General features: G+C 47.2%; 1 long non-coding RNA gene across 3 annotated transcripts in view; it reads left to right on the top strand.

Annotated features, from left to right (window-relative positions):
- LOC129527554 (uncharacterized) overlaps positions 1-26,600 on the top strand; it is a 48,652-nt gene that overhangs the window by 4,556 nt on the left and 17,496 nt on the right. Inside the window, exons 2-5 of one of the 3 annotated variants that reach the window (XR_010131496.1) lie at positions 1,885-2,022; positions 5,403-5,486; positions 13,744-13,845; positions 15,051-15,223. This is a non-coding gene — a long non-coding RNA (uncharacterized lncRNA). Of the gene's footprint in view, positions 1-1,884; positions 2,023-5,402; positions 5,487-12,445; positions 12,834-13,743; positions 13,846-15,050; positions 15,224-26,600 lie in introns of those variants that run through there. The other 2 variants (XR_010131497.1, XR_010131498.1) reach the window with 2 other exon arrangements.

Here is a 26,600-nt window from a genome sequence, read left to right as displayed (position 1 = left end):
CCAGGCACTGGGAAGTTTAAACAACAGAAATTTATTCCATCACAGTTCTGGAGGCCAGAAGTCTGAGATCAAAGTTAGGAATGACTGCGCTCTCCCGTGGGGCTCTAGGGGAGAATGTCTGCTTGCCTCTCCCAGCTTCTGGTGGCCCCAGCACTCCTCGGGGTTCCTCCATTTGTAGATGGGTCAGTCCCATCTGGGCCTCCGCCTGCACATGGGCTTCTCCTCCCGTGTCTGTCTGTGTCCAAATTACCCTCACATATATATATGTTTTTTTTCATATTTATTTGTTTATTTTTTGAGACAGGGTCTTGTTCTTTTGCCCAGGCTGGAGTGCAGGGGTGCTATCATGGCTCACTGCAGCCTCAACCTCACAGGCTCAAGCTATGCTCCCACCTCAGCCTCCCAAGTAGCTGAGACCACAGGTACATGCCACCACACCCAGCTAATTTTTTAATTTTTTGTAGAGACAGAGTTTTACCATGTTGCCCAGGCTGGTCTCGAACTCTTGGGCTCAAGTGGTCCTCCCACCTCAGCCTCCCAAAGTGCTGAGATTACAGGCATGAGCCACCGCACCCGGCCTCCTCCTTTTATAAAGGGATCCATCAGTCACTGAATTTAAGGCCCACCGAATCCCGTATAACCTCATCTTACCTTGATTGTATCTATAAAGACTTTATTTTCCAATAAGGTCACTGGGGGTTAGGACTTGAGCATATCTTTTTGGGGGACACAATTCTACCCATTCCAAATGTTAATTCGTTTATTTAATTTATCTTTTAAAAATCTTTTTTCCTGCCCCACTAGGATATAAGCTCCATGGAGGCCAACTTGGTCCTTTTTCCCTGGTCTAGCTCCAGTGTCAAGGGCAGGGTTTGAGACAAAAAAGTTGTTCAAAACCTGTTCATTGTGCCAGGCACAGTGGTTCACGCCTGTAATCCCAACACTTTGGGAGGCTGAGGTGGGTGGATCACGAGGTCAGGAGCTTGAGACCAGCCTGACCAATATGGTGAAACCCCGTCTCTACTAAAAATACAAAAATTAGCCCGGCGTGGTGGTGCACGCCTGTAGTCCCAGCTACTCAGGAGGCTGAGGCAGGAGAATTGCTTGAACCCAGAAGGTGGAGGTTGCAGTAAGCTGAGATTGTGCCCCTGCACTCTAGCCTGGGTGACGGAGCGAGACTCCGTGTCAGAAAAGAAAAAAACAAAAAAAGAATTTTAAACTCTGACTCAAATATCGAGATGAACGTTCTGGCATCGACACATGTCCAGCACTACTCTCACCTCCACAGTTTGGGACGAGTGCCCTAGAAAACAGCAGTGACCTTGTAAAAACCCTGGAAGAAAAGCTTCACCTAGGGAGTGTCACAAATTTTCAGCCAGAACAAAAAATAGCTTGTAGCAGTCAATGCATTATTATTAGCCTTTCATGAGCAAGCATTGGTGACAGAGATTGTGTGTTTGAAAATGGCAAAATGTGCCTGTATCCAAAAGAAATGAAACCTGCAGAGAGGTTTTATTAATACTGCACTTGATCAGTATTAATATGGAAAAAATAATAAACTTCTTTTTACATGTCACATTCTGGTTGACTGGAAGGATCCCAGAAACGTTGCTATTAACACAATTCTTACAAGTGTCGGCCTCACCACTGAGCCCCACCCATAGTGAAGTGCCATTATCTGCTCTTTTCTTCTCCTGAGATTCTTCACATTACGGCTCAAAGCGCTGATCTGCCAATCTCATCAAGAGGCCAGATGCAGTTCAGAACAGAGGAAGTAGCTATTTAATTGGTCACAGTTCTCAACTAGCAGCGCTCAAGTTTAATAACATTTATACTATCTCCAGTTCTTTTTTTAAAATTAAAATGAATTTTTTTTTGAGACAGAGTCTTGCTGTGTTGTTCAGGCTGGAATGCAGTGGCACGATCTCAGCTCACTACAGCATCTGTCTCCTGGGCTCAAGCCGTCCTCCCACCTCAGCCTCCCAAATAGCTGGGACTACAAGCATGCACCACCATACCAAGGTAATTTTTGTATTTTTGGTAGAGACGGGGTTTCGGCATGTTGCCCATGCTGGTCTTGAACTCCTGAGATCAAGCAGTCCTCCTGCTTTGGCCTCCCGAAGTGCTGGGATTACAAGCATGAGCCATGGCCTCCGGCCTCCAGTTCTTGTGAGGACATTGGAATATAACTGTTTTTTTGTTTGTTTTTCGTTCTGGGGCTTGGGGGATTTCTCTGGTGAAACCACCTTGAAATACAGAAGGCAGCAGAACCTGGAGATTTTGAAAACAGATGTGGTTCAGAACCCTCTTCATGTCCTTTACTAGGTGTGTGACCTTGGTCAAGACACTGAACCACTATGAACCTCAGTCTCCTCATTTGTAAAATGAGAACTAATATTTGCTTGTCAGTTTAAGCTAGGGATTAAATGAGATATTATAAGTGAAGTTCCTAGTCCAGTGTTTGTAAAGGGATCAAGCCATTTTTTATTTTTGATTTAGGGGTGGGCCTGGAGGAAGTGAGGGTGAGGATATTACTGCTTTGAATGTTGTTTGGAATTGATTCACTAGAATTATGCAAGTTGAGCTGGCATTGCAGTTTACTCTTTGTTTTAAACCTCTTCAGCAAATACAAGGAGCATGAAAAAAGGCAGTAAGAGGTATATTTGGAATAATACGGAATTGCAACATGGTAGCTATTTCTTGCCTTTCATGTCGTTTAGTGTCACAGGGTCTTGGACTTAAGTGCCTCAGGAAAGACTCTAATGTGTCTTGGGTGTAGACACTTTCTCCCTCCATACCTCCTATACTTCTACCAGATAATTCACTTCATTTTTTTACTTTTTATTTATTTATTTTTGTGACTGAGTCTCACTCTGTCGCCCAGGCTGGAGTGCACTGGTGTGATCTCGGCTCACTGCAACTTCCACCTTTTTGGTTCAGGCAATTTTCCTACCTCAGCCTCTCAAGTAGCCGGGACTACAGGTGCATGCCACCATGCCTGGCTAATTTTTGTATTAACTACAGGCATGAGCCACCATGACTGGCCTCGTGATAATTAACTTTAGTATTAAAGTTATAAATGGATAACCAAAGTGCATATTAAAACTTCTTAAAAGTAGCATTGGTGATTACTGCAAATTATTGACGCTGTGGAGTGTAGTGTTAATGTGATACCCTACCTTGTTTTAGCCTGATTGACTCTCACTTAGCTGAGAGAGCCAGACAGACTCCGTTTTGGTTTCTTCACTTGCAGCCCCTTATCCTCCTCCCTTAAGGACATAACTGGTGCAAGCTGACTCCAAGCACATCCAGGAATGCACTTACTGATAAGATACTGAGGCAAGCTGTACCAGCAGCTCCTGGGAACTCGCTCGGTTGATGGTACCCAAAGCCCCTCCATTTATCTCTTTGTGATAGTTTAAGCCCCTGCACCTGGAACTGTTTATTTTTCTGTAACTGTTTCTGTAACCATTTATCTTTTAACTTTTTGCCTGTTCTGCTTCTGTGAAATTGCAGCTAGGCTCCCCCTCCCCTTTTTAAACCAAGATATAAAAGGAAACCTAGCCCCTTCTTCGAGGCCGACAGAGTTTTTGAGCTCTAGCAGTCTCTCGGTCGCCAGCAGTAAAGGACTCCTGAATTAGTCTCAGAGTGTGGCATTTCTCTATAACTCACTCGGTTACAACATTAAGACTATGATCCAATGCCAGCTCCCACCCTTACTGGCTGTGTGTCAAGGGTCCAGTCACTCTACCTCTCTGAGCTGCAATGTGCTCATCTGTAAGACAGGAATCATAGTAAGATCCACCCCCTAATTAGATGAGTTTGCATGTGAGAAGTACCTAGAAGAGTATCTGACACGGAATGGGCATGTTGGAAATGTAAGCCCTCATTTTGGCTAAGGCTTTTCCCATTGCTATCGAAAAGTCTTTTGTGCCTCTTGAGTATGTTTTTCCACGATCACTTATTTTGCTTACTGTTCATCTTGATGGAAATTTTAGACGCAAACAAGGGAGGCAGTAGTCTAAACACATCCCTCAAAAATCAGAAACTGGAACTGAGTTTGCAATAGGCAATTTTCTTGACTTTTGCTATAAGCACCATTGGATAGAATCGTTATGGAATAGAATCATGACTTGAGAGAAATTTAATCTTTTAGGGTGTGGGAACTACAACCTTTGCAGTGACAGACATTTCTTTGGATGTGAGGAGTGAGATTGATACCACTGTCAGGCCCCTGAGCCCAAGCTAAGCCATCGTATCCCCTGTGACCTGCACGTATATATCCAGATGGCCTGAAGCAACTGAAGATCCACAAAAGAAGTGAAAATAGCCTTAACTGATGCATTCCACCATTGTGATTTGTTCCTGCCCCACCCTAACTGGTACACATATTCTCCTCCTGCCCTTAAGAAGGTACTTTGTAATATTCTCCCCGCCCTGAAGAATGTACTTTGTACGCCTATCCTAAACCTAAAGAACTAGTTATAATCCCACCAGCCTTTGCTGACTCCTTTTTGGACTCAGCCCACCTGCACCCAGGTGAAATAAACAGCCTTGTTGCTCACACAAAGCCTGTTTGATGGACTCTCTTCACACGGACGCGTGTCACAATCACCTCTATGGGGGATGTTTGCTTCACCGCTTTACTGCACACAAAATGGCACCAGAGATTGCTATATTTCTTTTTAAAAAATAGAGTCTACTGGGTCAAGAATGCTTTTGCTTTTTCATCTCTTAGGGCTCATTTTGGAGCTGAATTAAATGTTTTAAATTAGGTCAGACATGGTGGCTCACGCCTGCAATCCTAGCACTTTGGGAGGCTGAGGAGGGCAGATCACTTGAGGTCAGGAGTTTGAGACCAGCCTGGCCAACATGGTGAAACCCTGTCTCTACTAAAAATACAAAAATTAGCCGGGCGTGTTGGCATACGCTTGTAATCCCAGCTACCGGGAAGGCTGAGGCAAGAGAATTGCTTGAACCTGGGAGGCAGGGGTTGCAGTGGGCCAAGATCGAGCCACTGCACTCCACCCTGGGCAACAGAGCAAGACTCTGATTTTAAAAAAAAAATGTTTTAAATTAAGGAAGCCCCTGTGAAACTCAGATCCCAGAAATGTGTCCTGTCATCGTCCTTGCCTTCTCAGTCACTCACTTTTGCCTTACCATTCTGGGAAAGGGCTACATTTCCAAAGTATATTTGTATATTTTTAAAATTTTTTTATTTTTTATTTTTGTCTCTTTACTTTTTTTCTAAAGCACATCTGTAGGGCTCTAGTCCTAGGGATCTGTGTAGTGCAGTGGTCCATAGAGCTTGGAAAACACTGGGTGAAACTCAGCGAAGCTGACTTCTGTAATTAACAAGTTCACTCATGTAAATATTCAGTTAATTTATTCATTTATTGTAGGGTCCAGTCCTACGAGGCTTATTGGGTGTTCTCCTCGTGTGTGGAGACGAGAGATGATAAGAAATAAAGACACCAGACAAAGAGGTAAAGAGAAAAACAGCTGGGCCCAGGGGACCACTACCACCAAGACGCGGAGACCGGTAGTGGCCCCAAATGGCTGGGCGGGCTGATATTTATTCTGTACAAGACAAGGGGCAGGGTAAGGAGGGTGAGTTGTCCAAGTGATTGATAAGGTCAAGCAAGTCACATGATCATGGGACAGGGGGCCCTTCCCTTTTAGGTAGCTGAAGCAGAGAGAGAAGGCAGCATACATCTGCGTTTTCTTCTATGCACTTATCAGAAAGATCAAAGACTTTAAGACTTTCACTGTTTCTTCTACCGCTATCTTCTAAGAACTTCCAAGAGGAACCAGGAGTACAGGAGGAACATGAAAGTGGACAGGGAGCATGACCACTGAAGCACAGCACCACAGGGAGGGGTTTAGGCCTCCGGATGACTGCGGGCCGGCCTGGGTAATATCCAACCTCCCACAAGAAGGTGGTGGAGCAGAGTGTTCCCTGACTCCTCCAAGTAAAGCGAGACTCCCTTTCACGGTCTGCTAAGTCACGGGTGCCTTCCCAGGCACTGGCATTACCGCTTGACCAAGGAGCCCTCAAGCGGCCGTTATGCAGGCGTGACAGAGGGCTCACCTCTTGCCTTCTTGGTCACTTCTCACAATGTCTCTTCAGCACCTGACCCTATACCCGCTGGTTATTCCTTTGTTATATCAGTAATTAAACAAACAGTAATATTAAAGGCTAATGATTAATAATGGTTATACTAATGATTGATAATGTCCATGATCATCTCTATATATAATTTCTATTATAACTATTCTTATTGTAGCTATTTTCTTCATTATACTGAAACAGTTTGTGCCTTCATTCTCTTGCCTCGGCACCTGGGTAATCATCTGCCCACAGTTTATCACGTTTTTATTGAGTGTTCCTCAGCATTCTGCTAGGAAGGGGGATACTGTAGTGAGCTAGACTTCACTCTTCATTTCCCAGAGCTTCAAATCTAGTAATGATGACTGCAGGCCTTCTTGGAGTCTTAATTAACTGAATATATCTAGTTTGCTCAAAAAGGAATTGGGTGTCCTGCATTTTCTGGCCTGAAAACCTTTTTAAATAAAACTACTTTTTGAGTTCAGTATTCCTTAGAACACATCTTTGGGGAATTCTTGAGTTAGGCTGTAGTTGCTAACACTGAGGTTACCATAACCATTACTATCCCTTGTGTCCTCAGAGGCCTGGTGTTCAGTGAGTGTTTACCTTGTGGCCTTCGCATTTGTCATTGTATTTATTATTTATTTTTATATTTTGAGATGGAATCTTGCTCTGTCACCCAGGCTGGACTGTAGTAGCACGATTTCGGCTCACTGCAACATCTATCTCCTGGGTTCAAGCAATTCTTGTGCCTCAGCCTCCTGAGTAGCTAGGATTACAGGGACCCGCCACCATGCCCAGCTAATTCTTAAATTTTTAGTAGAGACAGGGTTTCAACATGTTGGCCAGGCTGGTCTCAAACTCCTGACCTCAGGTGATCCTCCCACCTCGGCCTCTCAAAGTGCTGGGATTACAGGCGTGAGCCACCGGGCCCAGCCTTGTATTTATTTTTATTATTTATTAATTTATTATTTCTATTTTTAGAGACAAGGGCTTCCTCTGTTGCCCAGGCTAGAGTGCAGTGAATGATCATAGCTCACTGTAACCTTGAGCTCCTGGCTCAGGCGATCCTCCCGCCTCAGTCTCCTGTGTAGCTGGGATTACAGGTGCACTACCACACTTGGCTAATTTTTTTGTTGTTGTTTTCTGTAGAGATAGGGTCTTGCTATGTAGCTCAGGCTGGTCTAAAACTCCTGGGCTTACACAGTCCTCCTGCCTCAGCCTCCCAAAGGGCTGGGATTACAGGCGTGCATCACTGTGCCTGGCTGGATCACTGTGTTTCATTCTTACACTGACGCTGATGTCAATACTTTTTCAAAATCCCTTCTTGATACATGAGAAAATGGAGGCATAGAGGAGTGATGTAGTCTGCCCAAGATCACCTACTTGGAAGTGGCAGAGCCCAGGTTTGGACCCTGCTAGAGCCTGCAGAACCCCTTTAACCCAATGGTTTGCCACTGAGGGTGATTTTGCTCCCACAGGACAGTTGGCAATGTCAGGAGACATTTTTGCTTGTCCCTAGTTGAGATGGAGGTGCATTGGCATCTTGTGAGTAGAAACCAGGGACGCTGCTAAACACCCTAACATGCACAGAACAACCTCCCACAGCACAGAATTATCAGTCCCAAATGTCAACAGTTCCAAGGTTGAGAAACCCTGCTTCACCTAATCATTACACGGGTTTTAGTTCTATGAGTACCCCACAATTCATTAGGGAGACAGGAAAAAGGCATACATGAATTCTAGTACAAGCAAGAGGCATGCTACAGAAAGGGTATAAATCATCCTTATGGCCCTCATTAGGCCTTTTAATTTCCTTATAAGCCCTTTATTGCCACGGCCACATCCTTGCTAACCGTGCTCAGGGCTGTTTTCAGCAGAGGAAAGTTACTGAGCCCGTCCCCGCCCCCCGCCCCGCTTGGCCTCTGGCGCCTCCTGGTGGCCTCAGGAGAAACTCTATCTTCCTCAGATACCCCCACAAAGTCTTTCCCCCTCACCTGCCCCAACTCCAACCTCAGCCGCATCTCCCTGGGGCCCCTCGGCATCCTGATATAGTCACTGCCTCCCGTTGGTGGCACCTACTGGCCGCAGCCCGGGACCTCTCACAGGAGCTGCCCTCTCTGCCTGTGACTTTCTCCATTCTTTTTTTTTTTTTCCCCAGCTTTTGCACTGGGTACACTTTTTTTTTGTTAAACTCTCCACAATATTAATGAGGACCATTCTTCTTTTGCTTTGCAAACCCTGCTCACCCCTTCAGACGATGCTTAAAGACCCTCTCCTCCTGGACATCTTACTGATTCTCCCAGAAAAAGTGAATGGCAGGGTCTTTTGTGCTTTCAGGCCTGGGCTTTATTGTTAGGTTATAACTTACTAATTTACGTCTCTTTGTTCGTCCATCTGTGTGTCTGTCCCTCCACCTGTAGTTTCTAAGCCTGACTACAAAATGTCCTGGAGGGATTGCTAAAAACAAACAAGCAAGCAAACGATCTCCACCACTATATTTCAACACAATAGATCTAAGATGAAGCTCAGGCATTTGCATATATTTTTACATTCCCAGGGGTTTCTGAAGTACCCTAACATCTGAAAACAACTCTGTATTGTTGCTCTTCCTTGTTCAGATCTGGCTGAAATGTCACCTCCTAAAAGAAGCGTTCCCTGACCTTTCGTAGTATTAATGACAAGGTTGGAAGAGGTGGCTCGAGGATTTATCATTGGAGGCTTTGAATGCCAGGTTAGGCAAGACAATGGGACATGTCTCTGTGGGCTTCTTAGGGTTTTTACCAGAGGGAGGGAGGTGATTCCTGGTGAGTGTTGGCAGTATTAGTCCAGCAGGTTGGTGCAAGATGGGTGCAGGAGAGGTGACGGCTAGATGTGGGGAGTTCCTACTAAGAGTTCTTGTAGCAACTTGGGAATGAGGAAACCGGGGCTTGGGCTGGCTTGAAGGCTGTGAGCATGGAGCTTCGGGGAGAGGAGAGAAGGGGACAATGTCAACACGTCTTGGACAGGTCCAGGCACTGATTAGCTATGGGGATGGCTGTGATGAATGAGTCAGACATGGCACTCAGAGTTCTAGCCTTGGCACCAGAAGGCCAGTGCTACTGCCAGAGGTAGAGAAGGCAGGGGACAGCTCCTCTCCTGAGGGTAGATGATGGATCAACACTGGGACCCACTGAGTTTGAGATCCTAAGAGGATCATCTAAGAGTGGACTGACAGGAAGGTCAAAAGAGGGGAAACTAGAGAGGAATCCCTGGAAACACACGATGCCTCATTTCCTGAGTTCAAGAAATAGTTCTTCCGGCATCTCCTGCGTGCAGGCCCCCATGCCAAGTGTGCGTGTGAAGTGATGGATTAAACAGGTGTGATTCTTGCCCTCATGGAACTTCCCCTGTAGTGAGGGAGAGAGAGGAAAGAAATGTGCCAAATATTTTCCAAAATTAATAATGGCTGGGCGCAGTGGCTCACACCTGTAATCTCAGCACTTTGGAAGGCCGAGGTGGGAGGATTACTTGAGGCCAGGAGTTTGAGACCAGCCTGGGCAACATAGACCTCGCTAACAATAAAAAATATTGGCCGGGCGTGGTGGCTCACGCCTGTAATGCTAGCACTTTGGGAGGCTGAGGCAGGCAGATTGCCTGAGCTCAGGAGTTCAAGACCAAGCTGGGCAACACGGTGAAACCCCACCTCTACTAAAATACAAAAAATTAGCCGGGCTTGGCGGCGTGTGCCTGTAGTCCCAGCTACTTGGGACTGAGGCAGGAGGCTGAGGCAGGAGAATTGCTTGAACCCGGGAGGCAGAGGTTGCAGTGAGCTGAGATCGCATTGCTGTACTCTAGCTTGGGTGACAGAGCGAGACTCCGTCTCAAAAAAAAAAAAAAAAAAAAAAAAAAAAAAGCCAGGCATGGTGGTCTGTGTCTGCAGGCTAAGGTGGGAGGATTGCTTGAATCCAGGAGGCAGAGGTTGCAGTGAGCCGAGATTGTGCCACTGCACTCCAGCCTGGGTAAGCGAGACTCTGTGTCAAAAATAAATAAATAAAATAAAATGTTAGCCAGGTGTGGTGTCATGCACCTGTAGTCATGAGTCTCCTGAGGTGGGAAAATCCCTTGAGCCCAGGGGTTCGAGGCTGCAGTGAGCCATGATTGTGCCACTGCACTCGAGCCTGGGTGACAAAGCGAGATCCTATTTCTTTTTTGAGACAGAGTCTCAGTCTGTCACCTAGGCTGCAGTGCAGTGGCACGATCTTGGCTCACTGCAACCTCTGCATCCTGGGTTTGAGAGATTCTCCTGCCCTAGCCTTCCGAGTAGCTGGGATCACAGGCACCTGCCATCATGCCTGGCTAATTTTTGTATTTTTAGTAGAGATGGGGTTTCACCATGTTGGCCAGTCTGGTCTCAAACTCCTGACTTCAAGTGATCCTCCCACTTTGACCTCCCAAAGTGCTGGGATTACAGGAGTGAGCTGGGATTACAGGAGTGAGCCACCACACCTGGCAAGACCCTGTCTTAAAATAATAATAATAATAATAATAATAATAGTAATAATAATAATAATTGCTCTGAAAGAAACCAAGATAAAGAAAAAAAATATATCTTAAGTTCTGTTCCCTAGAGGCAGTCTGAGATGGCAACTGTTGTGCCAGTGATTTATTGAGGGGCTGCTCTCAGTGAAAGGAAAGTCAGAGAAGCCAGGTAGATAATCCTTTAGAGAAGGTTTCAGGTATGAGCCCTAAGCAGCTGATACCTACAGCAGTTGGGGGTGGGTCCACTGGCCTGGTGACAAGGATCTGAGTGGGACATTGACAGTATCTCCTCCCTTGTGGTAAGGGAAGGCCTGAGGAGGTGGCATTGAAGCTGAGACCTGAAGGATGGGAAGGAGAGAAAACCTGAGGCACGTGGTTGATGGACAGAAGGCAGCACTCTGCATTCCAAGTGGAGGGGGTGGCACCGCACTAGTCCTGATGTGGAAACAAGCTTGATGTATTCGATATTAAATTTTAAATGAAATTATTTAATTTAGGTATTAGACATTAAATTTTAAAGGAAATTATTTAATTTAGGTATTAGACATTAAATTTTAAAGGAAATTATTTAATTTAGGTATTAGACATTAAATTTTAAATGAAATTATTTAATTTAGTACATTAAATAATTTACTCTTTATATTTTAATTATTTAAAATGAAATTTAATATTAAAGAAAGCCAGGGTGACTGGGATTTCTGAACCAAGGGAAGTGTAACCCAACATGAGATCAGAGCATTGCCAGGGATTTGTAAACATCGTGCAGAGCCTGGATTTTATGCTAAGGGCAACGAGAAACCTTTGAAGAGGTTTTAGGTGAGCAGCTGCCGAGATCTAATTTATGTTTCAAGATCATTCTGGCTGCTGTGCAGAAAATAGAGTAGGGTGAGGCAGTCATGCAAACCACAGTGCTAAACACTTCACAGGCATTCACGCAAATCCCACGGTGATCCTCGTTTTCCAAGGGGTAACTGAGACCCAGCGAGGGTAAGCTATCTGCCCAAAGACACACAGCTAACAAGGCAGCAGAACCAGGATTAAAAAAAAAAAAAAAAAATTCATTTTTAGAGACAGGATCTCACTCTGTCACCCAGGCTGAAGTGCAGTGGTGGGACCATAGCTCACTGCAGCCTTGAGTTCCTGGGCTCAAACCATCCTTCCACCTCAGCCTCCTGAGAAGCCAGGACTACAGGTGAGGCCACCATGCTGTGCTAATTTCATTTACATTTTTTCATAGAGACAGAGGTCTCGCTATGTTCCCAGGCTCATATCAAACTCCTGGGCTCAAGTGATCCTCCTGCCTCAGTCTCCCAAGTAGTTAGGACCACAGCTGTCACCATGCCCGGCTAATTTCATTTAAATTTTTTGTAGAGATGGGGTCTCGCAGTGAGAGTTAGGGTTAGGGTTAGGTTAGGGTTAGGGTTAGGGTCTCGCAGCAAGACCCATCTCTACGAAAAATTTAAATGAAATTAGCAGGGCCAATTGGCCTCCTGGATTGCTTAAGCCCAGGATTTTTTGTATTTAAATGAAATTTAATTTAATGAAATTTAAAGGCAAAAAATTTAAAGGTTGGTGTCTAACTCCTGGGCTCAAGCAATCCTGCCTCAACTTCCTAAAGTGCTGAGATTATAGGCTGAGCCACTGCACCTGGCCAGGAGCTGGGAACGGATTGCAGGCCACCGAAGCTGCAGTCTGAGCCCCCACTGTAGGAGCTCACCGCCTCCTTCAGGGTCCGCCTGCTCCCCTTCAAGGCCAGCAACGTTCTGTACAGGGCAAGAGCTCCATAAATGCTCATTGGGCGGAAAGGTGTGGGAGTGAGAGAATCCGAACAGGAAGGGCACACAATGGAGTGGGGAAGGCACCGAGGGGAGCAGGCAGGGTCCGAGGAGGAGGGAGTTAGCGGAGGGAGTGCTGGTGGGGTGGTGGCCATCAAAATCAGACGTTCCCAAGCGACACACCCGGACCAGACCGTAGAGAAGATGCTGGACTTGGTGCGTGGGAATCATCAGCGACCCCGGCTAGGGCAGCTTCGGGCAGCGTAGGGAGGAAGCCAGATTGCAACGGATTAAGGAGTGAGGGGGTGGCGAGATTTGCTGTCCTGATTCAGCCGCCGCGGCGGCAGCCCGGGCTGGCTCTCCTCCCACAGGTGCGGGCTCCACATGCGACGGGAACACGTGTGCCCACTCGTGCCACAGGCATGCAGGTGGGTGGAGGGGGCGGCTGGGGAGGACTGAGGCCCCGGGAGTGCGGACAGCCGGGGTGCACAGCCTGAAACGGAGAGCAGAGGGCTGTGGGCTGCTGCGGGACCACGCGCACAAGACCCCACGCGTGGGCTCCGCCTGGGGGGAGTGAAACAGAGCGGAAGGGGTTTGCTTGGGTGCTGGGATGCTTATCTTTGGAGGTGGCAGAGAGAAGGAGGGAGTGAAATGAGAGAGAAAATGGTGAGCTGGGCAAAGAGGCCGGCCCCGTGTGGTTTTTGGAAAGGACATAGTAGGCCTGGCATGGTGGTGCACGCCTGTGATCCCAGTGCTTTGGGAGGCGCAAGCGGGAGGATCGCTCGAGCTCTGGAGTTCGAGGCCAGCCTGGGCAACATTGTGAGACCTTGTCTCTACTAAAAATTAAAAAAAAAAAAAAAAGAAAGAAAAGCTTGCAGTAGAAGTAGTAATGAACAACAGCTGCCATTTATTGAGGGCCTGCTCTGTGCCCAGCTCTGTGCAAAGTAGGCTTAATCGTCCTGAGACTCTCACTCTGATGAAGAACATGTTAGTGGTATCATTGTCATGTCGTGGATGAGGACACCGAGCCTAAGGTTAAGTGACTTGCCCAAGGAGTGCTAGAATGGAACTTGGGCTGGACAGACCCAAAGCTCCTGCCCCTAACCCCTTTTTGGTGCTTCTGTCTACACCTTCCTGGAAGGGGGTGACACGTGGGGTTTTCAATTAGTCAGACCTGTGTACCAGCCACTGCCCTGTGACTTTGGGTCATTTCCACCCCAGAGGGTTCAGTTTCCTTTTTTTGCAAAGCAGGGATACGGAGAAACTTTGGGAAGGCTGAGGTGAGAAGCATCTAGATAAGGGCAATTCATTCATTCATCCATTCATTTGTTCGTTCAGCCACAGGTGTATTGAGCACCTGCTGTGTGCCTGATGCTATGCAATGGGAATCGATAGTCATGAGCGAGATGGAGTCTGTGATCTCATGGAGCTTAAATCCAGGTGAGAGATATGGATAATAAATGAGCAAATAAATTTACTAGGTAGTTCTGGATCATAATAGATGTTACAAAGGAGAAAATGCAGTGTAATGAGAGAGAGCGAGCATGATGGCTGGGGGCCTTTGCAAACTTATCCGTGCAGCAAGTGGCAGTAGCCAGTATGATGCTCCAATTTCTGCTCCAAACAGAAGGTTCCAGAAACCTTAGCCAAAAGATGCCTGGAATCACTGGGGAACCCAATCAAAAGGTGGATACCTGTGGATTTGGAATAAGACTCCCTGCCTTTCTGTTGGTTATGTTATCCTTGGCGTGAAGAAACAGAGGCTCAGAGAGGTTAAGCAACCTGCCTGAAGTCACAGAGCTAATAAATGACGGGACCGGGATTTGAACCTGAACAATTGGATTCAGGAACCTGTACACTTCATCAGTAGGCTGCTGGAGAGTGCAGACACTTTTTGTTAAAATGCAAACACCAACCCTGGGAAGAGTAACACACAGGCTCTTTGTTGCTATTACGTGGAATTTCCGTGTATGAGGGCCCTTAGAGATCATTTAGAGGAGCGAAGATCAGAGAGTTGATGTCCCTGCCCAAGGGCACACAGCCAGGCAGCCACAGAGCTGGGTTAGGAGCCTGAGGACAGATGTCTCTAGAGGGTATGGCACTGTCTGTCTCCAGCCCGAAGCTCGTTTCAGGTGGTGCTTGTCAGCTGATCACCCTGGCTCCATCAGCCATGCTGGCACTGCACAGCAGCCGGTCTTTATGGGCACGGACATTTTAATGTCCTTTATTCAGGCAAAACTCATTCCAGAATTTGAGTAACTTTGCATCTGGGGACATGTTTCACCGAGCCCCGAGTGGCTGAGTTGGCTCATGCTGGGTGACAATGACTCACTTTTATTGCCCGTTGCTTTTGAGCCTGTGCCCGCCACAGATAACCTTGCAGGAGGCTGCAGCTGCCCTGGAGGTAGCAGCTCTCCAATGCTCCCCCTCGCCTAGTTTGCAGTGAAGGTGCTGTGCAGGCTTCCCCTCCTGCCCTTCTCAGCTTCCCCCCACCCACCTCTCTCTTCTGGTTTCTGCAATCTATCCCCTTGGGGAAGGAAACCTGCCACCATTTGGGCCCAGGATGAGTAATTGGTACTTAGAAGGAAAATAAAGATGCCAAACAGGTCTACACATTTGTCTGAGTGGCTCTGGTGTTCTTTCAGACCCTGATTCCACATGGCCCGGAGCGCCCTGACCTGCTTTCTCAAGCACCATTTTCCACATTCCTTCCTGGGTTGGAGATGGATGGGACTGAGACAGACAAAGTGGACCCCTTAGCATTGAGGCACGAGATGGTGAAGCTAAGCCGACAGAAGAAAAGCCGACCCCACAGAAGGTGATGATGTAGCCCAGATATTTAAAGGCAGCTTTGATTTCAGCTGTCCTCTGGGCATCTCATGTGTCACAGCCTCATTTGTTGGGATCCTGGTTCAGACAGTGCAGTTATTACCTACAGTCATTTATTCATTCAACAAACAAGTAATGAGCACCCCAGCTCATTGTTGGAGATGCCGCAGTGGGCAGGACATGCAGGGGGCAGCTGGCATGGAATCTATGGTCCGTGGAGGGAGATAATCCTTGGATGATGATACCAATTGTTACTGAATTATAGTTGGGACAAGTGCTATGCAGAAGGATGGGGTGTATATAATCCCCGTCTCCCCCTCCTCTCCGTTGGGAGTCTTCAGGGAGTGCGCCTCCATCCCCACTCTTTTCTGGGCATCTCGTTGACCCTACTTCCTTTTTCTGAGTTGGAGTCTCCCTCTGTCACCCAGGCTGGAGTGCAATGGCGTGATCTCGGCTCACTACAGCCTCCACCTGCTGGGCTCGATCGATTCTCCCATCTCAGCCTCTCGAGTAGCTGGGATTACAGGCGTGTGCTACCACACCCAGCTAATTTTTTTATTTTTAGTAAAGATGGAGTTTCACTCTGTTGGCCAGCTGGTCTCGAACCCCTGACCTCAGGTGATCCACCTGCCTTGGCCTCCCAAAGTGCTGGGATTACAGGCATGAGCCACCACGGCTGGTCGACCTTACTTTCTTTAGACATGTAACAGAGACAAATGGAAATAAGACCACAGAGTGACTTAACCACAGAGCCACTCCCCAGCAGCTCTTATGCCTGGTAAGTAATCACATTTTTCTCCTGCAAGACTGTGTAACTCAGCCGGGTGCGGTGGCTCAGGCCTGTAATCCCAGCACTTTGGGAGTCTGAGGTGGGAGGGTCACCTGAGGTCAGGAGCTCGAGACCAGCCTGGCCTACATGGTGAAACCCCATCTCTACTAAAAATACAAAAATTAGCTGGGTGTGGTGGCGTGCGCCTGTAATCCCAGGTACTTGGGAGGCTGAGGCAGGAGAGTTGCTTGAACCCAGGAGGCAGAGGTTGTAGAGAGCCAAGATTGAGCCACTGCACTCCATCCTGGGCGACAGAGTGAAACTCTATCTCAAAAAAAAAAAAAAAAAAAAAAATTGTGTAACTCTACTGGGGATGTGCTTGGTCCTCAAAGTAAAGTGTGAGATGGCTTGAGCTGGAAGTTTCTCTGTCCTTGTTGTAAACTGGTGACTGATGGCATTGGAGTTACCTGTGTTTCTATCTATCGATCAATCAAATATCTATCTGTCATCTACCTATGTATCTATCCATCCTTCCATCCACCCATTCATCCCTGTTTTATCTTCTGCCTCTCCCCTGCCACACACTTAAAAAAAAACAAACATATTGGGCACATTGGCTCATGCCTGAAATCCCAACACTTTAGGAGGTTGAGGCAGGAGAATCACTTGAGGCCAGGAGTTTGAGCCAGCCTGGGCAACATAGCGAGGCCCCCATCTTTACGAAAAATTTAAAAAATAGCCAGGCATGGTGGCATGCATCTATAATCCCACCTACTTGGGAGGCTGGAGTGGGAGGATTGCTTGGGGCCAGGAGTTTGAGACCAACCTGGCCAACATGGCCCTGTGTCTACTAGAAAATACGAAAATTAGCTGGGCATGGTTGTGCATGCCTGTGATCCCAGCTACTTGTGTGGCTGAGGCAGAAGAATTGCTTGAACCCTGGAGGCGGAGGTTGCAGTAAGCTGAGATCACGCCAACGCACTCCAGCCTGGGTGACAGAGGGAGACTCTGTCTCAAAAAAAAAAAATGCTCTTGATGATAAGATGCACCAATAATTTAAACATGGCCTTTGGTGGTTATGAAAAAGGAAGGGGCTTATCATGGTGGCTCATGCCGGTAATCCCAGCACTTTGGGAGGCTGAGGCGGGAGGATTGCTTGAGCCCAGGAATTTGAAACCAGACTGGGCGATATAGTGAGAACCTGTCTCTACAAAAAATTTAAAAATTAGCTGGATATGGTGGTATGCACCTGTGGTCCCAGCTACTCGGTAGCCTGACATGGGAATAATCACACCACTGCACTGCAGCCTGGGTGACAGGGTAAGACCATGTTTCTTAAAATAAAAAAAAAAGAAAGGAAGTCAGATTATATGAAATGTATATACCTGAGGTAGGAAATTTCAGAAACAGGAAAATATGGTAAACTTTGATTTGGAGGTAAGGGGCTGAAATATATGCCTAGACCTGCAAAAATGCAACATGATGAGCAGCAGTATCCCCAAAAGTGCAGTAGCTGGGACCTTGTGAAAGCAGGTGTATTGGTTTCCTAGGGCTACGGTAACAAGGTGTGATGAGCTTGGAGGCTTAAAACAACAGAAATGTATGGTCTCACAGTTCTGGAGGCCAGAAGATCAAGGTTTTTGCAGGGCCACGCCTCCTCTGAATCCTCCCTTGCCTCTTTCTAGCTTCCAATGGTTTCTGCAGCAATCTTTGGTGTTCTTTGGCTTGCAGCTGCAGAACTCCAGTCTCAGCCTCAGGACGTTCTCCTTGTGTGTCTCCTCCTTCAAGTGGCTGCCCCTTATAATAACACTAGTCATATCAGATTAGGGATGCAACTTACGCCACTAAGACCTCATATTAACTAATTATATTTGCAATGACCGTAGTTTCCAAATAAGGTCACGTTCAGAGGTATTGGGGGTTAGGACTTCCATATATCTTTTTTAGAAAAATTAGATTAAATTAAAAATAATTAGCCAGGCATGGTGATGCGTGTCTATAGTTCTAGCTACTCAGGAGGCTGAGGTGGGAGGGTCTTGCTCTGTTGCCCAGGCTGTTCTTGAACTCCTGGACTCCAGTGATCCTCCTTCCTTGGCCTCCCTAAGTTCTGGGATTATAGTCATGAGCCACCACATCCCACATACCTTTTGAATAGACGTGGGGCAGCGTACACAATTCAGTGCTCATAACAGGAGCTATCTGTTTTCTTCTGTTGTTCCTGTTTATATTTGTTTCTCTGTCTCTCCTTTCGCATTGCTTCTTTTTTCACATCTCCTCTTTTTGTTTTTTGAGACAGAGTCTCGCTCTGTCACCCAGGCTGGAGTGCAGTGGCACACTCTTGCCTCACTGCAACCTCCACCTCCCGGGTTCAAGTGATTCTCCTACCTCAGCCTCCCGAGTAGCTGGGACTACAGGCACCCACCACCACGCCCAGCTAATTTTTCATATTTTTAGTAGAGACAGGGTTTTACCATATTGGCCAGGCTGGTCTCAAACTCCTGATCTCAGGTGATCCACCCCCCTCGGCCCCCCAAAGTGCTGAGATTACAGGCGTGAGCCACTGTGGCTGGCCTACATCTCCTCTTGCAGGAATGTAACACAGACCCAAAATATCTTTTTATTTGCTATTTTATGAAGTATAGTTTTATCTTAGGCTAAGAAGCCCATTGCATTATTTTCCTTTTGTTGCTGTGACAAATTAGCACAAACTGAGTGGCTTAAAACAGCACAAGTTCATTGGCCACAGTTCTGGAGGTTGGAACTCCAAAGTGAGTCTGAAAAGGGTTAAAATTAAGGTGTTAGGCAGCTGTGGTGTCCTGTCTCAAAAAAAAAAAAAAAAAAAAAAAAAAGAGAGAGACTGATAATTCTGATTCCAAATAACTGAGTGACTTAGAGCAATTTTTATTTAATATCTGGGAACTTCAGCTGCCTCATCTACAAAAGTGAATGGTAGAGATATGTTTTATATTCTTCACAGATATTTTCACCTCATCCTCTCTCTCTCTCTCTCTCTCCATTTCCATCTCCATCCATCCATCTGTCTATTATCATTTTTTTTTGGGGGGGGGGATGGTGTTTTGCTCTTGTCGCTCAGGCTGTAGTGCAATGGTGTGATCTCGGCTCACTGCAACCTTCACCTTCCGGGTTCAAGCAATTCTCTTGCCTCAGCTTCCTGAGTAGCTGGGACTACAGGCATGTGCCACCACACCTAGCTAATTTTTGCATTTTTAGTAGAGATGGGGTTTCACCATGTTGGCCAGGTTGGTCTTGAACTCCTGACCTCAGGTGATCCGCCCACTTCGGCCTCCCAAATTGCTGGGATTACAGGTGTGAGCCAATGCACCTGGCCCAATCCATCTATTATTGAGAGGTACAGGTGAACAAATTGTTTGGCAGGGAGCTGAGTATAGTGGAAGAATTCAGATGTCAGAGGGGCCTGGTTTTGAATCATGATTCTGCTGTTTTATCTTGTGTGACCTTGGGGGGAAGTTACTGAACTTATCTGAGCCTCACTTTACTCTTCCATAAAAATGGAGACACTAATAGTACCAGAAGAATTGAATGGAATTTTATGTATATGAAGCACAGAGCCAAGACAGAGTAGCTGCTTTAAAAATGATAGCAATTAGCATTGCTATTATTAAAAGCACTGGACAAGATAAAGTCCATTGCAGATACTTTTTTCCCTTTCAGAGACCTGTTCTCAGGCAGAGCAATGTGGTTTCCTTCCTACTATCCTAAACTCCTTCTCTCCATCAGTTCCCTATTCCTCAGCACTTGTTCTGTTCCGGAAACTTGGCAGATAGCGTGTGCAGTTATTTTCAGAGGAATGAGTGGGTAAAATCGGCAGCATTTCCCCCGGAGTGTCTGTGCCCAGGGAGTATGAGTTTATGGTGCATCTGCTTTGTGTATAAAAGCCTTGTCCTCCCCCAGCACCACCCCCTTGCCTCAGAGGCAGAGCAAGCAGGGACCTGGCTACCGCCTGCACTCCTCGTTTCCTGCCGGTCAGTGGAGCCTTTGCCGACCAGCCGCATGGTTGGCGGGGTGGTAAACAGCAACAATGGCTTTCCTTCGAGGTGTCTGGCTGGGCAGGGGAAAGTGGTCACTGCTGGAGGGCCAGCAGCTTTGGAGGGACTTGAGAGCAGAGTTCAGAGGATCCCTCACCAGTCTGCAGCCCAGCCTGAGATGATGATGAAAATCATAATGATGGCTGGGCATGTTGGCTCATGCCTGTAATCCCAGCACTTCGGGAGGCCGAGGCAGGAGGCTCGCTTGAGCCCAAGAGTTCGAGACCAGCCTGGGCAACATAGTGAGACCCTGTCTCTACAAAAAAGAAACAAAATTAGCCAGGTGTGGTGGCGGACACCTGTGGTCCCAGCTACATGGGAGGCTGAGGTGGGAGGATCACTTGAGCCTGGGAGGTCAAAGCTGCAGTGACCCATGATAGTGCCACTGCATTTCAGCCTGGGTGACAGAGTGAGACCTTATCTCAAAAAATAAAATAAATAAAATAAGAAAGAGATAATGACAACAATGATAGCTAATAGAATAGTAGCATCTCCTTCTCTCACTGTCCTAGCTCAGGATGCCTGCGTAGGACCCCCTTTACCCCCCTATATAGGGGTGGGCATCTTCCTCACTGCCCTACTTGGTGTCCAGAGGTTGTCTTGGGTCTTATGGTTGTCTGGGGTGGGGAGCATGTTGTTGTTGAGGGAGGTTATGTGCTCTTGAAGCATCTGTACAATGGTGGGAATGAATGCAGACCTTGACCATGGGGTAGAGCCTCTTCCCTCAATTGAGAAGGAGTGGTTTTCACCAGGAGAGCCTTTGGTGTAGCAGAGACTCGGGGCATGCCAGGAGTTCCTGTCTGCGTTCTCCTGACCTCTCACCTGGCATTTGCTGGGCATTGGTCTCATTTGAGATATACACTCGGCTCAAGGCGTCTGGTGTTGAATTTCCTCCGTCTCCTCTCCAGCCTCTCCTTTCCACCCTAGTTTTTTCTCCCTCTACACCCCAGTCTTGCTAATGTCTTGTCTCTCGTAGTAGCCTTTATGGCAGATCAAGAGGATCCTCACTGACCATTAACAACAGAGCTAACTAACATATTATTAGCAATAGAAAGCTCTTTCCTCTTTTCTTTTTCTCTCTTTTTTTTTTTCTTGAAATGGAGTTTCACTCTTGTTGCCCAGGCTGGAGTGCAATGGTGCAACCTCAGCTCACCGCAACCTCTGCCTCCCGGGTTCAAGCGATCCTCCTACCTCAGCCTCCCGAATAGCTGGGATTACAGGCATGCGCCATCATGCCCGGCTAATTTTTGGTGTTTTTAGTGGAGATGGGGTTTCTCCATGTTGGTCAGGCTGGTCTCAAACTCCCGACTTCAGGTGACCCACCCACCTCAGCCTCCCAAAGTGCTGGGATTCCAGGCATGAGCCACTGCGCCCGGCCAGTTCTTTCCTCTTTTCTTAAGGGCAGGGAGGATTCTATCTTCAGAAAACACAGAACACCTAACCTCTACTTCCTGAACTTTAGAGCTGAGTTTTTAACTAAAAAACAAAAACAATCAGGTTGAATCATTACTTTAACCTGTTTTTTAAAATTTTATTATTATTATTATTCTTAGTCAAGGTCTCATTCTGTCACAGGGGTGTGAACATGGCTCAATGCAGCCTCGACCTCTCAGGCTCAGGTGATCCTCCCACCTCAACCTTCCAGGTGGCTGGGACTACAGGCAGGCACCACCACGCTTGGCTAATTTTTGTATTTTTTGTAGAGACGAGACCTTGCTGTATTGCCCAGGCTGGTCTCGAACTTTTGGGCTCAAGGGATCCTCCTGCCTCAGCCTCCCAAAGTGCTGGGATTACAGGTGTCAGCCACTGAGCCTGACCTAACCTGTATTTGAATCTACTTCTTCATTTTGCAGGAGAAAAAACTGAAAGCTCAGAAGGGGAAGGAACTTCCCCAAGTTGGCATGTGGTTACTAAACAGTCACATCAAAATTTGAACAGTGGCCACTGACGCTGAAGCCTGTTGGTTTAGCCACTGGACTATCCCACCTCTTTTGCGATTTTGGGAAAATCCCCCTCTTGGAGCCTGTGTTTGCCCTACTGTTCTACGAAGATAAACACTTCTCTTGCAGGATGGCAGTCATAGTGATAGTTGTAGTAATAACGGATGATGGTGGTGGCCAGTGCTTACATATTCCTATTTATCCCCTATGAAATGTCTTTTATGTCTTGACGCGCAGGCCTCTGAATGGGCACACTGATGACAGGGATTGGAGAGGACGCATGGAATGCAATTATAACAGTGTGTGACACACAGTGGGCTATAAGTGCTGGGTCTTATTATTATTACTGTTATTAGTAGGGACACAAAGTGATTGATGCTGGTCTTGGGGGTCTGAGAGGCCTCATGAAAGCCCTGCCCTCATCAGCAGCAGCTCCCATGTTTTGGAAACTTTTCTAGCATGTTCTCTCCACTTTGGCATTGCATTCTCTTAGCACCTTCCAAAAGATAGGCAGTCCTAGAGAGTTAGGAGAGAGAAATTATTTTTCTCTTTAAAGAATTCTGTTCTTCCTTTGGCTTTCCTCCCGTGTTGGGTAACAGAGTCTCTGAGGTCAGCATGAATCCGGGGTGGGTCCAGTGGATGACTGGTTTCTGCAGTGAAGGACCCTGGTGCTTCTCAATGGAGGAACCAGGGGGAATGGCTTCCCAGGGAGAGAGGAAACAGCCTGTGTGGCCCAGCCGCCTGCTCCAGGTCATGTTCTTGCCTCTGGCTTCTAGCAGTGAGGCCCTGAGCAACACATGTCTTCCCCTGGGAACTGCTGCAGCTTCCCAAAGCATCGGCTCCCTTCTGTAAGGGAGAAATCTGGCATTGGGAAGGCAGCATCTCACTGGTTTCTGAGTGCCAGCTGGCTCCCTGGGACCAGCTACAAAACTGAGTTCTTGTTTCCTTAGGATCAGGTGGGAGGGAATCTGGGCCTCCAGCACCAAGGCAATGGGAATAATAATAGTGATGTGGATGATGACAACAATAACAGCAGCAGCTACCATTTAGTGAGTGTCAGACAATCTGTCGGGGGCTTTGTGTTCATTGTCAGATTTTACCTGTAACAGCCCTACAAGGTGGATGTCATCCCCCCATTTTACAGATAGGGAGACAGAAGCTTAGAGAGCTTCAGGACACTGTGCCCAAGATCACATGGTGCTATGGTTTGGCTGGGTCCCTACCCAAATCTCACCTTGAATTGTAATAACCCCCACGTGTCAAGGGCGAGGCCAGGTGGAGATAATTGAATTATGAGGGCAATTTCCCCCATACTGTTCTCATGGTAGTGAATAAGTCTCATGAGAGGTTTATGAAACTGACGGTTTTATAAATGGGAGTTCCCCACACACTCTCTCTTGCCCACTGCCGTGGAAGAGGTCCCTTTGTTCTTCCTTCCTCTTCTGCCATGATTGTGAGGCCTCCCCAGCCATGTGGAAGTGTGAGTTCATCAAAACCTCTTTCCTTTATAAATTACCCAGTCTCAGTATGTCTTTATTAGCAGTATAAAAACAGACTAATATCCATGGCCACTGAGAAACCAAGCGAGGGTTCCAACCCCAGGTCTATTGATGACGGAACCAGGGTTCTCACTGCTACACCACGTGGCTTTAAAGGGTGTGTTGGTCCCAATAGATGGTAGCCATTGAGAGCATGCCACCTGTGTGTGAATCAAGTGTCTCTGCCACTCTTCTTTTTTTTTTTTTTTTTTTTGGAGACAGGGTCTCGCTCTGTTGTCCTGAGTCATCATGGCTCACTGCAGCCTCCACCTCCCTGGCTCAAGTGATCCTCCCACCTCAGCCTACTGGGTAGCGGAACTACTGGTATATACCACCACACTCAGCTAATTTTTGTATCTTTTGTAAAAATAGGGTTTCATTATGTTGCTCAGGCTGGTCTCAAACTCCTGACCTCAAGCGTTCTTCCCTCTTCAGCTTCCCAAGATGCTGTGATTACGTCATGAGCCACTGCACCTGGCCTGTCTCATACTTTCCTGCTGTATGACCTTGGGCAGTTTGCATACCTGAGCTCTAGCATCCTCTTTTGGAAAATAGAGCAATGGTGGTAATAATAGTGCCTCACTCATAACATCAGTGTGGAGATTAAATGAGATAACACAATGCTCAATGCCTTGGAATGAAACAGAGTTTCTCAGCCTTGACATTGACATTTTGGGTGCCATAATGCCTTATTGTGGGGGCTGTCCTGGCCGGTGTGGGATGTTTAGGAGCAATCTTGGCCTCTGGCTGCTAGATGACAGTAGCAGCCCGCCCCCTTCCCCCCATTGTGATACACAAAAATGTGATAAACGTCCACAGGGCGTATGTGTAGGGGGATTGCCTCCCTTTGAGAATCAATGACACATAGTAAGTACCCAATCCAGGTTAGGCATTTTATGATTATTATTCTGACAGGACCTTAAGCTGCCTCAAAACTGGTCTGATGATGGAAGTACTTTGCGGAAGTCTTTAACCATGCTCAAAGCTAGAAGGGCAGCCTCTTAAGGGAATCTGGAGTCGTTCCCTGGCTACGATTGTCTGAAGTGAAAACCATCCCAGACACAGACCTATACTTCCTCCTCGGTGATAATAAGCAGTTTTGTTCCCAGTTCCTTTAGCAGGGACCACTTAAAAGTGCCTGGGGCTTCTGCAGCACCATGACAAGTCATGAGGTCTTTTTAAAAACTAGTTCGAGTTTCCTATCATTTTACTAATCCAGGCAGCAATAACTGAGCACCTCTTGTATGCCACATCTCGCAATATAAAGATCAACAGAGGCTGGGCGCGGTGGCTCACGCCTGTAATCCCAGCACATTGGGAGGCCGAGGCAGGCGGATTACCTGAGGTCAGGAGTTTGAGACCAGCCTGGCCAACATGGCAAAACCCCGTCTCTACTGAAAATACAAAAATTATCCAGGCAAGGTGGTATGTGCCTGTAGTCCCAGCTTGGGAGGCTGAGGCAGGAGGATTGCTTGAACCTGGGAGGTAGAGGTTGTAGTGAGCCAAGACCATGCCATTGCACTCCAGCCTGGGTGACAGAGCAAGACTCTGTCTCAAAAAAAAAAAAAAAAAAAAAAAAAAAGATGAATGTGATCAACAGCTAACACTTAGCAGGCCTTTAAAGGGTGCCGGGCTCTGTTCTAAGTTTCTAGCTGTGTCATCTTGGTTCAGCCTCTGTGATAGTTTTACATGTTGACTTGACTGGATCAGGAGTGTCCAGATATGTGGTAGAACATTATTTCTGACTGCGAGTGTTTCCGGAAGAGATTAGCATTTGAATCAGTAGCCTGAGTGAAGAAGATCCGCCTTCCCCAGTGTGAGTGGGCAGCATCCGATCTGTTGAGAGCTCAAATAGAACCAAAGGTGGAGGGAGGAGGAATTTGCCCCTTCTCATTCCCATCTTCTCCTGCCTCTGACTGGCATTCACTCTGCTCCTCTGGTTCTCAGGTCGTCCAGTTTGGACTGAATTACAGCACAGGCTTTCCTGAGCCTCCAGCCTGCGGATGGCCGGGAGTGGGACTTATCAGCCTCTGAATTACACGAGCCAATTTCTTCTAGTGCATCTCCTTTTTTACTTTTTTTTTTTTTTTTTTTGAGATGGAGTCTCGCTCTGCCGCCCAGGCTGGAGTGCAGTGGCGCGATCTCGGCTCACTGCAACGTCCATCTCCCGGATTCAAGCGATTGTCCTGCCTCTGCCTCTGGAATAGCTGGTGCCCACCACCATACCCGGTGAATTTTTGTATTTTTAGTAGAGATGGGGTTTCACCATGTTGGCCAGGCTGGTCTCAAACTCCTGGCCTTAAGCGATCCTCTCTCTTCGGCCTCCCAAAGTGCTGGGATTACAGGCGTCGGCCACTGCACCTGGCCAAAACGCCTACATAATATTATCCCCGTTTTACAAATGAGAAAAATGAGGTACAGAAAAGTTAAAGCACTTTGTCTGTGAGTACACAGACAGCAAGTGGAGGAACAGAAGTTCACACCCGGGTGGGTCTGGCTCCGGGGCCACTTTAATGATCTGAATTGGACAAGATGTTCTGCTCTTAGGGAGCCCATAGCCTGGAAGAGAAGCCAGAGGATGGTAGCAGAGGGGTGAGGATAAACGTAAGCCAGGGGAACTGTGGGGCCCGAGAGTGGAGGAGAAGCATCTGCGTCAGTGTTGTCAGGGAAAGCATCTTTCAGAGGGCAGGCTGGGAACTCAGCTTTAAAAGTGCAGGTGACAGGTGGGACAGTAACATTCTGGCTGCAGGGACCAGATATCCAAAGGTCCCAAAGTTGGCTGGCTATGGTGGTGCACGCCCATAATCCCAGCTACTAGGAAGGCTGAGGTGGGAGGATCACTTGAGCCCAAGGGTTCGAGGCGCAGTGAGCTGTGTTCATGCCACTGCACTGTAGCCTGGGCGACAGAGCAATACCTCATCAATTAAAAAAACAAACCTCCCAAAGTCCAGAGCCATAGAACACCACAATAAACGTGTGGTGAACCACAAATGACTGCAGCCAAGAGTGTGAGGCAAGAATTGGGAGATGAAAACCAAGAGGTACTTCAAGA

This window comes from Gorilla gorilla, chromosome 18, assembly GCF_029281585.2.
Source record: "Gorilla gorilla gorilla isolate KB3781 chromosome 18, NHGRI_mGorGor1-v2.1_pri, whole genome shotgun sequence".
Classification (NCBI taxonomy): Eukaryota; Metazoa; Chordata; class Mammalia; order Primates; family Hominidae; genus Gorilla; species Gorilla gorilla.
This window is presented reverse-complemented; position numbering and strand designations above follow the sequence as displayed.